Source organism: Lissotriton helveticus, chromosome 7 (genome assembly GCF_964261635.1).
Source record: "Lissotriton helveticus chromosome 7, aLisHel1.1, whole genome shotgun sequence".
NCBI lineage: Eukaryota > Metazoa > Chordata > Amphibia > Caudata > Salamandridae > Lissotriton > Lissotriton helveticus.
Window position 1 is genome coordinate 383,744,076 of NC_136068.1, and position 18,087 is coordinate 383,762,162.

The 18,087-nt window shown below is 43.2% G+C and overlaps 1 protein-coding gene and 1 pseudogene across 2 annotated transcripts in view; both read right to left on the minus strand.

The window, feature by feature from the left end:
• LOC144768499 (arf-GAP with SH3 domain, ANK repeat and PH domain-containing protein 1-like) overlaps nucleotides 1-18,087 on the minus strand; it is a 1,182,076-nt gene that overhangs the window by 193,191 nt on the left and 970,798 nt on the right. The gene's annotated exons all lie outside the window — the stretch shown is intronic.
• Nucleotides 8,873-9,703, minus strand: LOC144768500 (diamine acetyltransferase 1-like; annotated as a pseudogene). The gene is made up of 2 exons (XR_013598553.1): nucleotides 9,322-9,703; nucleotides 8,873-9,209 (listed from the first exon to the last, which is right to left on the minus strand). The product of XR_013598553.1 is annotated as a diamine acetyltransferase 1-like (transcript).

Consider the following 18,087-nt stretch of genomic DNA (forward strand, 5'->3'; position numbering starts at 1 on the left):
GAGGCTACTGATTGACAGATCATAGATGGGGTGGCATGTAATGAGCAGGCAAACTGGAAAAACCCAGCTTAGTCCCAGAGAAAGGCAGCAACACCACAATGGTCTGAGGAGATTGGCCCAGATAAAACTCAGATGGCCGGAGGGGCGGAGTTCCCAAAACACCATAAAGTTAGATGCCACATGAAGTTAGAAACACTCAGGAAATCAGGACACAGCACATGTAGAGACCACGCTCTCCCCATGCCGGACATCTGAACATGTTACCCACTGGCCCTCATTGTGTCCAGGCAAGGCCAAACCCCACCTATAGGAAGCTGGCTCTGTACATGACATTGCCAAAAGTTGGTAATACTGGGCACAGAGTCCAGGGGTTCCCCAAAAGTGTACGGAGCTCAATGTAAACCCCAAAGCGCTCTATTAGTAGTAGTGTGGGCGATCAGCCTTAGGCCCAACACATAGGAGTGTAAGACATTTATTGCACAACAGTGATCAATAATGAACACACGACTCAAGAAGGAGTACCAGACCAAATTTAGAAAAATATACTTTGTTTCATTTTATTTTAAGACCAAGGTCTTCTTAATAAGGTAAGTACATTTTTAATTAAAAATACTTTTCACTTTGAAAAATCGTCACTTAGAAACTTTTCAACACAGTTCACTGTTATCCTATGCGGAAAACAATATTATGGTTTAACAGGTAAGTACTGCACTTACAATCCCAGTCTTCAGGCTGAAAAGTCAGCAAGGCCAGAGGTCAAGTGAATATCAAAACTGCACCACCAATGGCACAAGGGTATCCGAGTGCAGAGGTCAAAATTTTAGTTCAACCCCATGCTTTCCAATGGAGATAGGGGGCGCCTGGAGCCACACTGCTTGTAGGTAAGTAGATCAATTGCAGGGGCCAACGCTTTGGAGGTTAGGTTAAGCATGGGGGGGGGGGGCACAAATAGCACTAAAAATACACCACCAGTGGCACAGGGGCAGCCGGGTGCAATTTCAATGTCAGGCGCCCAATGCTATTCAATGGGGATTCTTCTTCCACAAATAGGCTGTAGGCGTGGAGCTGGAGGTTGCAGCAGCAAAACCAATGACAGCAGAGATAGGTAGAGATGTAGGGGCACATCTGTTCAGCTCACCAAGGCCCAGGGGCTTCGGGTGCAGGGGTGCCTTTCGACATTGGAGTTTTCTTACAGGAACAAGTCGCAGTTGGGGGAGCCTCTGGATGCACACTGCAGGCGCCATCGTGGAGGGTAGGAGCAGTCAGCCAAAACTAGACATGAGGTCAGGACCACAGGGGAGAATTCATTGCACAGGTGAGCTAATCAGACTCGAGCCATGGGCATCGGGTGCAGAGTGGGCAGGAGATGTGGATCTGTCTGGATCAGGAGTCCTAGAAGTAGGTTTCTTCGAGACAGGTCCGCTGTCCACAGGAGACTGGAGTTAGTCTTCTCTGCGGGGTTATCTTTTTGCTTCTTAGGTCATCGCAGATTTTGTTTCTAGGTCTATGTGTGCCACCTAAATTTTAATTTAGGACGCGTTTTAGGGGAGTAGCAGGTCGGGCCAATGGGCACCTTACGTGGGGGGACTTCACCCTCTATTATGCAACGCTCCTGTGGGAGGGGAGCACAGACCTAACTCTGGTTGGAGAGATCTCCCCATATTCAAGATGGCAGGGACTGAAAGTTGTGCTTCACCTCATCCCCCACCGTAGGGGTGGGTTTGGAAGAGGTGGGCACAACTCCTATTCTTATACATTTTTCCCGCTGGATTTACAGCCCAAAGTGGGGGTGTAAACTGGGGGCTGCCATCTGCTGCTAGCAGCAGAGGCTGGGGGTTGCATTACAGAGGCAGCAGGACTTTGAAGCTTCCCTCTTCGAGCACTGGCCCATCCTAGGGGAGAAGGTGTGACACCTCTGCCCAGGATGTTCATTGTTTCTGATCCTAGAGAGCAGGGGGTTCTCTACCCAGGGAACCAAAACATGCCTGGTGGCTGACTGCCTACAGCCGGTCAGAGACCACACCAGGGTTGGTAGGCTTTCAGGAGGCACCTCCGAGGTTTGGCCTCGGAGTATATGGTACAATAAATCCCACACTGGCATCAATGTGAATTTATTATAAGGAGTGGTTTAGTACCAAAGACTCCTGTGTTTAGTGAAGCCATCATGGTGCTGTGCAACTCGAGGTGTCGAGTTTCCAGCCCATGTATTCTCTATGGCTTCACTGGCACTAACAATATCAAGGCATGGACCCCAATATTGTGTGGGGATATATGCTCCTGTAGATATGCCCTCTCCTGTGCTAAAATACACCCTGCCTTTAGAGCTATGAGGCCTGCCAGAGGGGTGACTTTCCTATACCTTCAGGCAGTGCTGGTTGGCATGGCACCCAGGCAGGGTGGCATGTCGACTGTCATTTTTCTCCCTCACAGGGGCATGCAAGCTACAAGGGCAGTGGCATGGTCCCTGTGAGGGGGGCCTCAGGGGACACTTCAGCTCCCAGGCCCTAGGTACCCAGGGTACAAAATTACAAGGGACTTACAGGGAGTAGAAGTGACAATTGGGAATATGTGTTTGGGGAAAAGCACTGGCACATGGTACCCGGTTGGCGGGGGCTCTGTGCACTACATTTGAAACCACATCAAAACCAGGCAAAAAGTATGGGGGCTAACCATGCAAAAGAGACACTTTCTCACGCCGCCTGTATTTGTCTTCAAGTGGGAGTAATTCATGACTCCATAACTAGACCTATATCCCTCGCCCTAAACAGGATCTATGAACTGTTTTATGATGCTTCAAGAAATGTATAAAAAGACTCGCAAAAGGCTGGTACTTTGAGTCAGTAATCAGACCAGTTTCTATGTGCTGTACTCCTGGCCGCAGTGTTTAATTAAATCAACTGTTTCTGTTTTGCCAAATGTCTTTCGTCTTTGTTTTTTCAAGGTTAATTCATATTGAGTATCATTAGTGTCTGTTCAAGCATTTCTTCAAAAGAGAACAGCACTTGTGGCAATGATTTACATCGTCATTGTACTGCCTGACCTGCCAACACATGAAAATAAATTAAAAAGAGAGCATTTTTTTCTCTGTGGACAGAGCTTTTAATTTGCCTGAAATCTTTGGCAAAATAGTTAGCCCCTCTTTTATATCCTCTTAAAGCTTAATGGAGTCAATTTTATAATGAAAATCAGATGCATTAAGCAATCTGCAGTTCTTGTATCTTGATCTCGGAGTATTAGGCAATTTCCTAAGATTTGTTCCAATATCATTTCAATGAAGATTTCTTGTCTTGATCTCCATTTAACATTTGAGCTTATTCAAGGTGGGGTCTATTATTACGGCCTTGTCGCTGCCTACAACCAGAATTCTCTTAATGGGGGCTATTGAGATATATATATATATATATATATATACTAGCAGCCCGTCCCGACATTGTCCGGGTATGAATTGCTGCCGGCCAGTAGTATATTGTTTTGTAGGATTTCGTTTTGATAGCATTTCTTATCTGTGACAGGCCTGTGAAACGCTCCGATTCACAGTGCACTGCTGATGCACTTAAGAGTGCGCGTTCAGTAGTGTGTGAACTCGAGTTTCCCTACTTTATTTTTCCTTGCAATATTATATAGCGCGAACTCGACAACATGGCATGAGCACAATTTACATTACAGAAGAACACATTCATTTGTGGTAGGCACGGGGAGACAAAGCGATTTGCCTGGAATCACAGGATGTTGAGCTGATGCCGAGATTCGAACGTAGCTCCCCAGCGCTAAAGTTCGCAATTCTAGAACTTGTAGCGGGAGGTGTGTCTAAAAGTGTATGTCGGTGCTGGCCATCAATGAGAGAGACCTGTGCATTTTTCAAATGGGTGGTGAAAAAATATGAGTATGTTGCTGGAGATGTGGGCCGCCGTGCCACCAATGTACTTACCGGGGGAGGGTAAACACCCATTATTCCCCAACTTTCTTTCCGCATACCATCACTCCGCATACTTTCATTACGAAAGTACCATGACTCCGCAATGCCAATATAACGCATGGCATTACATTTTATATGCATTTACCACGCATACATTTACAACGAAATTCGTTGTAAATGCATGAATGGTAAAAGCATGTTTTTTTAAAAATGTTTGGCTAAAGTAAGTATGGGTATAGGGGTATATGTTTCGGGGTACTGAAGTATATGTGATTGGGTATTTTAAGGGTTCAGATATAGTTTTGGGTTATGGGGTACAGGGGTAGTTTTAGGGTTTAGGGATAGGTATGGGTTTTAGGGTTCAGGAGTATTTTTAGGGTTCAGGGCTAGGTTTGGGTTTTGGGGTATAGGGGTATTTTTAGGGCTCAAGGGTAAGTTTGGGTTTTGGGGTACAGGGGTATTTTAAGGGTTCAGGGCTAGGTTTGGGTTTTGGGGTACAGGGTTATTTTTAGGGTTCAGGGCTAGGTTTGGGTTTTGGGGTACAGGGGTATTTTTAGGGTTCAGGGGTAGGTTTGGGGGTACAGGGGTATTTTAAGGGTTCAGGGCTAGGTTTGGGTTTTGGGGTACAGGGGTATTTTAGGGTTAAGGGGTGGTTTTGGGGTACAGTGGTATTTTTAGGGTTTAGGGATAGGTTTGGGTTTTGGGGTAAAGGGTATATTTATAGGGTTAAGATGGGTTAGTGTTTAAGGGTGTTGGGGTTTTTTAACCACTTGGCTGCTATGCGTTTTCCCCCCCGGTGCTGGGATCGCCCATTTTCCATTATTCATGACGAGCTGGGCTCGTCATGAGCGTGCGAGGAGGCTACACCATGACGAGCCCAGCTCGTCATGAGCGTGGAAGGGGTTAAGGAGTGAGGGTGGGTTATGATTATGGGGTGCAGGGGTATTTAAAGGGAGCAGGGTGGGATTAGCACACGATATGAGACATGGCATGAAGGGTGGAACGTACCACACGCCCCCAGCGTTTGTCACGCCCACAGCACAACCCAGACACGCCCACAAGGGACTACTTTGCTGGCACGGTTCTTTTACCGTTTAAATGTATATGGTGGGCGTCTGCATAGCCTATATCCCTCTGCTGCAACTGCCCTTTCCAACGCTGTATTGGGTGTTGTGATTGGTGCTGTGGTTCCTGAGATTATCCGCCTCAAAGGTTTGGGCTCTCTCTTTATTATATTAGTGTGTATATATATATATGTATATATATATATATATATATATATATATTCACTGAAAAAAACTAAGGTTTTACAGACGTTATATTTAGGAATTAGCATTTAAAAAACCTTAGAAATTCACTAAAAAACCATAGGTTTCAGGGACTTTTCAGTTAGTTGAACATTTGACTCATATAAAACCAGAGAAATTCACCTGTTATAGTTAGTTGAGCTAACTATAACTCGCACGGCCGCAATGCACTGGTGATGGCGTCACATATTACATCACTCATGACATGGTCAGTGACATCACAGATGATATCACTGATGACATCTCAAATGACATCACTGATGACATCATCCAATAAATGTGTATTTCTGTAAAGTTTAAATATTTTTCATATATATCTATGCCAAGGTGTATTGAACAATGAGTGGATTTACAAGTGCCTGAATGGATTATTTAGTAGGTGCGTGACTAACTGTATAAGTGAGTGATTGAACGTGTCTTACTGAATGCATGGGTTAGTGACTAAACTGTGTGAAAGTCTGTATTAGTCTCTCAGTTGGAGTGTAAGCGGCTGCATGGGTTGGTGAGTAGCTACATGAATGTCTATATGGGTTATTGAGTTGTTGTCTGAGTATCTGTATGGGTGCTTGAGTGTCTGTGTGGGTGGGTGGGAGGGTGTGTGACTCTGTGCATAGATGTCTGAGTGGGTGATTCACTGGTTGTTCAAAAGTGCATCTGGGAAGAGCTGTATGGGTGAGTTAGTGTGTGTATGTATAAATGAGTGTCTGCTTGTGTCAGTGATTGTATAGGACAGTAAATATGTGTTAGTATCTGCATAAATAAGTGATGTGGTGTGTGTATAAATAACGGAGTTGGTGTGTATAACTGTATACATGAGTAAATTGGTATGTGATTGATTCTTTGCATGACTGACTCGGTGTGTGAGTAACTCTATGGATGATTTGTGGATTGTTACTGCTTATATAGGTGTATGAGTGCATATTACAGTACTGTATTGATGAGTAACCGCATGTATAAGTGACTGGATGTGTGTATAGACGTAGTAAATAGTGGGTGGTATGTAGTATCTGGCATTCTTGTGTTTATGGTTTAAAAAAGTAGTCTGTATTTTAGAATGCGTGTATCAAAGTTTATTTTAGGGCATCAGTATATGCATCAGATTTTCACGTGGATGATGTAATCAGTGATGTCATTTGAGATGTCATCAGGGATGTCATTAGTGAAGGTTATTTCTTAGTGAGGGCGTGTAACTCACCGAGGTGTTTGTTACACCAACGAAATTTTCTATTCCCTCCTTTTGAGACTGGAAAAGTGTGAAGGAAAGCGTGAACCGATTTTCTTTCGGAAAGAAACTGCTTATACCCCTCAGGGTGGTGCCTTGGCGCCCCCGGCTGGGGGGGTCTCATAGACCACAATAATCAGTACCCTTGTCCTGATGAAGCCAGAAGAAACCACTGGCGGAAACGCGACCGCGACTGCGTCGACAGATAACTAATATTGTTTGCTTTACCCCCCCGTGTTTTTTTGTTTGTTCAGGGTACATAGTTGTATATTTGTAGATATTGTAATTACTTCTATTTGATTACTGTATATAGTCTGGTTATCTTCCTTTCCCCCCCTAGTTTCTTGACTCAATAGGTTGTCCTTTGTAAAAATTATAATCATTTATTGTTGAAAAAGAACGTAAAAAACAGGTTAATAAATTGTTTCCTGTTTTGAAGTAGCGTTTGCTTAATTTATCCCTTAATACCTTTTTGTCTACTTTCTCATCCTTGTGATGTTCCTTGCCCAGGTATGGGAGGGTAATATGGGCAGAACCCCTGTTCATTACGCAGTCATTAGTGATGTCACTGAACATATCATGAGTGATGTAATATGTGACGTGATCACCAGTGCATTGCGGGCGCGCGAGTTATAGTTAGCTCAACTAACTATAACAGGCGAATTTCTCTGGTTTTGTAAAGGTCAAATGTTCAACTAACTATAACGTCCCTGAAACCTATGTTTTGTTTAGTGAATTTCTAAGGTTTTTTAAATGCTAATTCCTAACTATAACGTCTGTAAAACCTATGGTTTTTTCAGTGAATTTCAAAGGTTTTTTAAATGTTAATTTCATATTTTAATGTTTATAAAACCTATATTTTTTTCTATTATATTTTTAAATATTTTGGAACTCTATTATACTTCTTTTTTTAACTTTCAAAATTATGTAATGTTTTATATCTTCCCCAAAAAATATGTATTTTTTTGGGGGAGAAAACTGCACTCCCATACCGGTAGCGTACCAAGCTCCATCACCACGCGAATCCCATCCACCATATTGTTAAACTCGTAAATGATGCGCATTTCGTATCCGACGGGTTCATGGCACCGCGTCCCGCGTAACATCATATAGGCATGAAGTCGTCCCAGCTGCTACTTTGGTATTCGACGGGTACGCAGTACCAAACCACGCGTTACGTCATGTACGTATGGGGTCGCGCCCACTGCATGTTCCGTATGAAACGAGTGCACGCCGCCAGGCCCTGTGTTACGTCACAGATGTATGGTGTCATGCCGGGTACGCCATTCCCTCTTTTTTTGTCTCAAAAGTATGTCTAAATAACTTATAAACAGTATATGAGAGCAAGCGATAATCTTAAATATTTTAAACATTTATATATTTCTAACTGTAATAAACTTATATTATGATATATATATTTTCTCAAAATCGCGTCGGGTGCGGCCTCCTTATACACTCAGTGCGCAATTGCCATGTGACCTTAAAAAAAAGCATTTGATTGCTTCATAACATTTCCCATTGTGACAGTTGGACAACCCCACCCATTTTAGTCATTCTCTCTACAGCGTTTGATGAGACACACCCCTTCTGCTTAGAGAGCTTTTTTGAAAAGTGCTTTGCTGTATACACATATCTTATACTACACACAACATGCAACTATCATCTTGATCAATATTCATGGTCTGTACATTAGCCTTCCACTTGTGATGGGCATGCATCTCAAACGTTACATCAAAAACAAATGTGTGTTACACAATGCCCCTGGTGTGTGTGTCTGTGTGCACATTATTGTACTGCCTTTCGGCCTGGGTATTGGTGGCTCTAAGAAGTATCATCAGCCACAGGTAGAGTGCACATCCTAGATCACATGTGACAAACAGTAAACAGTTATGTGTAGATTTGTATTGCTGTACGCTCTGTTGTCAGGCTTTACCAGTATAGTAGTGTGTTATATGTGAGACTTTCAGATTCACGTTTGACATACATTGCTTGACTGTAATGAGCGTTATCACTGTGTATGACGTAGCCTCACTGCTGTTCCTCCCTCCATCCGAGCACATTCACATTTGTGCGCTTTGCGATAGCAACACTTTCTTTTATTTATTTTTTATTATTCCTTTTATTTATACAACAATGGATTAAACAAACTCCCTTACATACCAGTGTGTACACTGTACACATTTACAAGACACTCACAAGAATGAAGCTTTAAATAATTGAAGACTGCAAGGTGAAATTTTTTTGTAAAAAGAATAGTGTACAACTGGCTTTGCTTGGAACCTTTTGTGCCAACGTCTTTATAACTACTTCATTTCGTTAAGAGCAAAAACGGTATGTTACAATGCCACTGGTAATAAAGCTTTTAAATTAATGCCCTTGTAAACCTACTACATTGTCTTACTGAAAGCTAAATAAACAGTTTAAAAGTGACATGGTTGACTAGATTAGCTTCACTCCTCTGTTGCCATTTTGCTCAAGTATTCCTTGTCAATTTTAAAGAGGCGCCATCCTTCCTCACTGGACAGATCTGAAGCACCACGTCTCTTGTAGAACTTGATCGATGGCTCATTCCACTCTGCCACCAAAAAGTGCATGCTGCTGCAGCGGTACCTAATAGCTAGCTGACTCAGCTGCTTGAAGATTTCGGATCCAATGCCAGGACCTCGCAACTCGTCCATTACATAGAAGTCTTCAAGATAAAGCAGTTTTCCAATCCATGGGTCGTAAGTGAAGTAATACATCGCAAATCCCACAATAGTATACCCTCAAAGTTATCATGATCATCTACTTTATTGTGTAACAGATCTTTTAGTTACCTCCCCGCCCATCCATGTACACGCTAGGGCCATGTACATGGCGAAGCTAGAGACTGTAACCATCAGCAGTTTGATTTTCTTTAGGGACTTCTGCAACAAGACAGTGGTAGAACGGGTGATCGCCAAAGCCATCTTCAAGGAGATCTTTTTCAGTTAACACTACTTGGTCCTCCATTTCTTCGTATTTAGCCAGCTCCTTTCTAATCGCAAAATGTCGGTACAGTCACCGGGAACGGCAGTCCGCACTGTATAGTTGGCCATTTTCGTAGTTTGCTCTTTTTCCCTCTTCTGACGAGACCCCTGTATTTGAATAGTAGTAAGAGGTATTTCTTCATTCACGCCCCCAGTGGGTCCCTTCCTCAGTCAGTCTGGGAGCCTGACCCGGCGTAGAACATCAAGCTGCAGCCACTGATCCACTTTGACTGGAATTGCCCGAACGGACTTAAAGGATATAGCAACACTTTCACTAATACTGCACACCATTGACATGCGTGTCTGCGCATATCCACAAGCTTGACAACGACATGTGATGTTGGCCATTCAATGTTTTGGAACAGCATCTCATTAGTGATAGTTGCCGCCCTCCCGGTGCTTGCTACATTAATGTAAATTGTGCATTCTGCGACGTCAAAAGTGCAAAAGAAACACACATAAGTACACTTCCTGGCCAGGCATGAACTGAACAATGCCCAGATTCCCAGAACAATTATTCACACCCCTACGCTGGCCTGGTGTACACAAGACCAGCCCACTTTGCGTACGTATAAATAGGATAACGACAAAGCCACATATCCCAGTTCTTCCACACTGCCTCAGGTGATATGGCCGCATCCACCTCGCACATCACAATGCGCAAAAACAACAAGGGATCCATGAGGTGTATACCATCCTGGCAATCATCACTGGCTCTAAATTGTGAACCCTACTGCCAGTCATGTTTCGAAAGGGATCCATGAGGTGTACACCATCCTGCAATCAACACTGCAACTGAATTGTGAACACTGCTACCCGTAGTGTTGGCACACATAACAATGACAGCAGGTGAGCAGTGGGGCCTGGGTGCACAGCGGCTCCAATAGAGCGCGATGCTGCGGGAGGGGTGGGCAGCATCAGCCTGAGTGCGCAGGGGCGAACAAGCGAAGTTGCCCTGCGTAATGGTGTGATCTCTGACCTCATTCAGTCACATCTTGGTCTCATTTTAAAGACCTGCTGGACCGTACTGTTGGCCTCAGCCAGCGAGCAGCGCTGCCGAACAGATACGTGTTGAGCGCAGTGCTGCGGTAGGGGCGGGGTGCATCAGCCTGAGTGCGCAGGTGCGAACAAGCAATGTTGCCGTGCTTAATGATGTGATCTCTGACCTCATTCAGTCACATGTCTGTCTTATTTTAAGGACCTGCTGGACCGTACTGTAGGCCTCAGCCAGCGGGCAGCGCTACCTTACAGACACGTGTAGAACGTGGTGCTGCGGGAAGGGTGGGGGGCATCAGCCTGGGTACACAGGTGCAAGTAAGTGATGTTGCTGTGTGTAATGATGTGATCTCTGACCTGATTCAGTCTCATCTCTGTCTCATTTAAAGGACCGGCTGGACTGTACTGTAGGCCAGAGCCAGCGGGCAGCGCTGCCCTACAGACACGTGGCGTTGGCTTTTAGTGCACTGCAGCGAGCTCATTACTATGTGTACATGCACAGAAGCTTCCGCCACTGCATTACACGTGCACATTATGCTTCTAACATGCGCTCTGTTCCTTTGTATGTAAACATTGGCATAACATATTATTTAACCTTCCGTATTCTCGTGCACTCCAACTCCTCTTTGAACCACGATTACCACTAACCGTTGGTAGATCGTACTTCAAAAACGAAGGACGCACTCAACTGGTGTTTTCTATTAAGCTTGAAAAAAACCTTAATTTACCTCCAGACGTTTCTACCATTAATTTATTACATTATTTCTCCCTTTTCGGACGGTGAATTGATTGAGCCAAAATTGGCTGAAGGGTGCTCACCCCGTCATGATGCCTCAGCATTCTGACGCCTTCCATCGTGGTATCAAGACATCGTCCCCAACCGGAGACCTGCTCTCCCGCCCTACAAAGGTACCCCAGACTCAGAGCTTGTACCAACACGTCAAAGACACACCGATGGTGGCAGGTGAGCATTGGAGCCTGGGTGCACAGGAAATACAATTGAGCACAGTGCAGGGGAAGGTGATGGGGTGCAGCACCCTGGGAGCACAGGTGCAGGCAAGCGATGTTCCCATAGCTAATAATGTAATCTCTGGCCTCATTCATGTTTCATTTTAAGGACTTGCTGGACCACACTCTTTCTCGCGGACCCCAGCGTCCTAGACAAACGGGTGACGAGAAGTAAACACTGAGGGCTGGCTGCAGTAGGCCGACGCTCTGTCTCCTCCTCCCTCTGTTCTATTGACTCTCCCTCCCCTTCTCCCTTCCACCCACTCCCTCTCCCTCCCATTCTCACTATCTTCCTTTCATTCGGACTACCTTTCTTTTTCTCTTCCACATGGCACACATACTTAAGTTTCATTTTTGTCTTGCAGGTTTTGTACGCTGTTTCCGGAGTAGTCCCACCCACGTATTTCATATTATACTGTTGTTTGTTCTAATAAACTTGCGTTTCCATTTATTTGTGTTGTTTTAATAAAGGTTATTTTTTTCCCCAATAAATAAGTGTATAGGTCTTCTTTTTCTGACAACACTTGTCTGTAGTTTATTGTGCAAATTGTCTGTTTACAGGAGGTCATGATGGAAAACATTTGTAATTTTGCGGTGCACCTACCAAATACAAACCAACAGACTATTACATAAATGAAGCCTGCGTAATTCTACAACTGCAAGGGTTCTATGTGTGTATCACTTTATAACACCATGAGTACTGCCTGTGTGATTACAGAACCAATAAGGCACTGCCTAGGACCACCGAGGCTTCAGGGACTGCCGAGGTCCACCCTGCATATTTAAATAAAGCCCCGGAGGGTGGCGATCCCCGGATTTCAGTTGGCCTCGAAGCCCCCCGAACAATTAGTAAATGATACACGGGAAGGTGGTGGTCCCCTAGGCTGCGAAACGTCTCTGTGCCCTCCCGCGCCTAATTTACATGTTCCCCTCATGACAGCCCTACATTACATACTTACATTCTAGTAGAATTACATACTAACATTCTACTATGACTTACATTGGAATACTACACAGAGCACATGACTTTACAGCAATGAGCTCATGCTTTCATCCAAAAGTCTTGAGACCGGTACAGGTGAGTAGTTCGCTTCCCACTCCCTGTATTGTATAAACGCAGACTAACACTACTTCCACAGGTATACTGCAGTGCCCAGAGCACATCACTTTACAGCAATGAGCTCACAATTTAGGCTCACGGTTTAATCCCCAAGTCTTCAGACCAGTAGGAGAAAGTAGTTTGCTACCCACTCTCTACTATAAACGCATACTAACACTACTTACACAGTTATACTACAGCGGCTAGTATCCTACAGCGAGTCCAGGCACCAGGTCCTACATAGCCTCAAAATATATAAGGAAAAAATAGTAGACAAACAACAAGGACGTAAGTGATTGTCGGTGAGCCTCAAAGTAAGTCAATGGATTGCCATCAATCTGTCATGATGATCAATCCTCTCATTTGGTCCTCCATACATTGGGATGGTATATCTCTTGATCATTGAGACTTTTATCCATACCCACTGTATAAGACTGAAAAATGGGTCAAGCCCACAATCACATTCCGACCATGAGAGATATAGTCTGAGGGAATAGTGCAGTGCAAAAAACAGAAAAAGAAGTGGTGAGATAAAATAGGGTGAAGAGACCAGGAAAGGAAATATTTTATTTAAGTACTGGCTCTGCCCCTAATTAAAACCAAGAACAGTGCAACAAAGCAGTTTCGACCAAATAACTGCCAACGGGCCAACATGTTTCAGCCAAATGGGAAACCATCCCTCGGCTTTCTTCAGGGCCTCGGCTCTATAATTATTGCTACTGCAAAAAGTGATGATACTAACTACAAAAAGGATACAAACTAACGTATAGGTGTTACTGTTCCTCTATGTCAAGTGGTGTGTATCACATCTATAAAACAAACAAACACATAAATACCGAGTTATTCACTTACTTTGTTCCATACACAAATTCAATTACTGAAATACAATTTCTTATAGCTAACCCAGCTTGACGGGGACCGGACCTCACCTCACCTAGACCAATCTCAGGGAATAGGAGGCCCCGCTCTGTAGAAGTAAGGCATGAGATGCACGGGTTGAAAAGAGGAACACCAGGGCTCCTATAAACTCCTCTTACTCCACATACCCAAATGCCATCCCTCCTTCTCAGGCTAACACTAACGCTCTGCATAACTCAGTGTGGGAAATGGAAACCGGCTCCCTCTCGCAACCATTTAGTCGGATGTAAAACTGTGTTATTTATCCTGCTTTGTTTAAAATAACACCCACCCTGTACCGGTCGTTGCCTCCCCCTTGACTCAGGTTCCGCCCGAGGCAACGACGGACAGGTGGGTGGTTAGGCTTTTGCAGGCTGAGGGTTTGACTAGGTAAGGTTCTGAATGCATGACCTGTGAGGATAATAAGTTTATGAACATAGAGTCCACTGCTTCAGTGTGCCTTTTCAGTCGGACTAGGTTGTTACAGATTTAATATTGTTATTTTTCCAACACGCAGGCTTTTGTCTGACGATATCGTTAAGCACAGTCTATCTAGAAAATACATTGAGCACTGCCCAATTTAAGCAGAGTTGGGCTGCGCTATGTATCATTGAGTCTACTCTTGAAAGTGCTGGTTTCTACTCTGACCAGCAGCATTTCATCCATGCCATTACATTGATGCTAATGTTGTTAATGTGAATGTTAATACACAGTTTTACATCCAACTAAATGGTTGCGAGAGGGAGCTGGTTTCCGGTTCCCACATTGAGTTATGCAGAGCGTTAGTGATAGCCTGAGAAGGAGGGATGGCATTTGGGTATGTGGGGTAAGAGGAGTTTATAGGAGGCCTTGTGTTCCTCTTTTCAACCAGTGCATCTCATGCCTTACTTCTACAGAGCGGGGCCTCCTATTCCCTGAGCTTAGTCCAGGTGAGGTGAGGTCCGGTCCCCGGTAAAGCTGGGTGAGCTATAAGAAATTGTATTTAAGTAATTGAATTTGTGTATGGAACAAAGTAAGTGAATAACTCGGTATTTATGTGTTTGTTTGTTTTATAGATGTGAGACACACCAATTGACATAGAGGAACAGTAACACCTATACGTTTGTTTGTATTCTTTTTGTAGTTAGTATCATCACTTTTTGCAGTAGAAATAATTATAGAGCAGAGACCCTGAAGAAAGCCGAGGGATGGTTTCCCGTTTGGCTGAAACATGTTGGCCCGTTGGCAGTTATGTGGTCGAAACTGCTTTGTTGCACTGTTCTTGGTTTTAATTAGGGGCAAAGCCAGTACTTAAATAAAATATTTCCTTTCCTGGACTGTTCACCCTATTTAATCTCACCACTTCTTTTTCTGTTTTTTGCACTGCACTATTCCCACAGACTTAGGGGCACATGCATCAATATTGCATTTTGCGATTCCTTAATTGTGAAAAATAAGGAATCGCAATTAAGGAATTGCAAACTGCAATGCATCAAGAAATCGCTAAAAAAATAGCGATTTCTTAAAATTCCTTAATTGCGATTCTCTAATTGAGAATCGCAATTAAGGAATACCTCCCCATCCATTGATATGGGCCTAGAGGCCCATAGGAATGAATGGAAAGACATTCTTAATTTGCAATTCACCATTAGAAATTCGCAAATTAAGAATGCAATTTCAAGGGTGTAGGGGTGTCCAAAGGACACCCTGTTGCACCCCTGAAATCTGCTTAGAAGTACATTTTTCACACTCACATGCCCCAAGGGCATCTGTGTGTAAAATGGAACTTTGAAAAATGCACTTTAGTGCCTTTTTCAAAGTTTTCGCAAATTACCATGAAGGTCAACTTCATGGTAATTTGCTCCCCTTATTTGCGAATTCGCACATTTTTAAAGTTTGATGCATTGCATTTAAGGAATCTCAATTTGAGATTCCTTAAATGCAATCGCAATTTAAGAAATCGCAATTTAGCGATTTCTTAAATTGCGAAAATCACAAAAATGTTAATGCATCCCAAAAATTGGAATTGCATTCGCAAATGGCCGAATTTTGCGATTCGCACCATTTGCGAATGCAATTTCCATTGATGCATGTGCCCCTATATCTCTCATGGTCGGAATGTGATTGTGGGCTTGACCCATTTTTCAGTCTGATACAGTGGGTATGGATAAAAGTCTCAATGATCAAGAGACATACCATCCCAACGTATGGAGGACCAAATGAGAAGATTGATCATCATGACAGATTGATGGGAATCCATTGACTTACTTTGAGTCTCACCGACAATCACTTACGTCCTTGTTGCTTGTCTACTATTTGTTCCTTATATATTTTGAGGCTATGTAGGACCTGGTGCCTGGATTAACTTAATCAAGGAATCTGGCCTTGTGAAGCTGATTAAATAGCTTCTTGTGAGACCCCCTGGTTTTCTGTGTTTTACATAAGTACAATTGGGGATGCAACCAGGGCAAGTCTTTAAATATCCCTGTGACCCTTTCACTCCCTGCAGTGTTTTTTGGTTTAGTATCCTACAGCGCCCAGAGTCCATCCCTTTACAGCAATCACCTTGCTTTGATCCCCGAGTCTTCACATATGTAGGCGTGAGTACTTCGCTTCCTGCTTTCGGTATAGTGTAAACACACGGTAGCGGTCAGTAGTTCACTTCCCACTCCCTGTATGGTATAAACGCCTACTAACACTACTTGCACACGTATACTACAGCGCCCAGAGCACATCACTTTACAGCAATGAGCTCACGGTTTAGGCTCTTGGTTTCATACCAGAGTGTAGCAGTGTATAATTTCAGCACCATGTCACTCTGAGCAACACCGCACTTTCAGACCGGTAAGAGTGACTACTTCGCTTCGCACTCCCCCACAGAGGTTACAGTGCTCCTACCCTCCTTTCCTAATTTCGTTATTTCTCCGAAACTAGTGAACGGATTTACACTAAATAAACAAAAATGTGCTTTCTAGACCAAGACCCTTCTCCCTGCCAAATTTGGGGTAATTCCGTTCACCCGTTTGACCTGTAGCCTTGTCTAAAATTTCCTATGGAAATTAACATAGAGAAAAAACGTTTTGGTACCCCCCTTTTATCTCGGCCCCCCCTTGACCAATCACTGCCAAACTTTCAACATAGAAGCTGATATGGACAAAGAATTAGTTTTGACAATTTCATGAAGATTCATCAAACACGCCAAAGTTATAAGCAAAACAAAAAATGCTCTTGCTATGGAAACTTGGTCCTAACTATAACTACCTACTGCCGCCAGCCAGTAGGGTAGGGGGATGGGGATATATATATATATATATATATATATATATATATATATATATATATATATATAATTCAGCTTTTCCCATTAGGGAAGTTTGTTTCCTCATGCACTCCCGTGTGAGAAATTTCAAAACCACACCGGGTTTAAAGTTCAATTATGTATTCTTTATTCAGCAACCAGCACAACCCAACGCGTTTCGGTCTCTACGGAGACCTTGCTCACAGGTTAGTATTTTTTAACCAATTGTTGCTGTCAAATAAATACAAAAAGAAAGAAGGGGAAAAAGGGGGTGGGAACCCTTACAGATTACATCACTTCCTGTGAATTTATACAGGTATTCTGGGACATGTAGTTTGTTGGCAGAACTTTGACTATCGTAGGTCTATTTACACAAAATAAACATAATTTTGAGACACAATTAGAACTGATGTGTGATTTAAGCATTAAACTCATGCAATTGTAATTGTAATTAGACCATAACGGAATTGCAATTTCTCAACACCCTCTTCATAAAGCCCTCCAGTGGGCAAATTCATTTTTACTTAGGCACGAGTTCATAAGTTATGCATTTGTGTCAAGCAATATGAAAAGCAAAATAAGGTAAACAAAAATAACAATAATAACAGTAATTATTAGATTCCAGCCCTCTAGTGGGCAACACCGGGTTCTGCACCTTAGTTCATACTTTAACATGTCCTGATTAAAGAAACTTTTTGTGAGAATAGAGAGTTTTTATGAAAAAAAAGATAATTAGTGGGCATCTGTCATTCTCCGATAAATGCAACTTTACAGGTGGTAATGTAGTTCTTCGTCCTGATTGTGCCCAAACGGGCTCAGAGTGCGGAAATTCATAATGTGTTTCGACTCTTTTTGTCTCATCACCAATTCACGGTCTCCGCCTCTTCGATTTGGTCCAACACTTTCGATTCCATAAAAGATCAAGGATTTCCAATCACCTTTATGTTCCTTCTCCATATGTCTTGCCATGGCATTGCTGCGATCACAGTTAATTGTGGCACGAACATGCTCCAAAATACGCAGTTTCAATTCTTTTTTGGTGCTACCAATGTATTTCTGGGAGCATGGACACTCGAGGGCATAAATAACAAACTGAGTCTTGCAGTTGATTAATTGTTCAATTTTCCAAATTTTTTTATTTGCCATTTGTAACTCCTTGGTTGTCTTAGCAATACAGCATACCTTACATCCTGAACATTTGTAGAATCCTTTTGGTCTACGCCAAGCTTCCGGTTTCTTTTGTTCCTGAAAGTGACTGTGAATCAATTTGTCTTTCAAGTTTTTTGCCCTTCGATAGGTTACATTTGGATGATCTCCTACAATTTGAGCTGTTGTGGGATCCATATGGAGAATATGC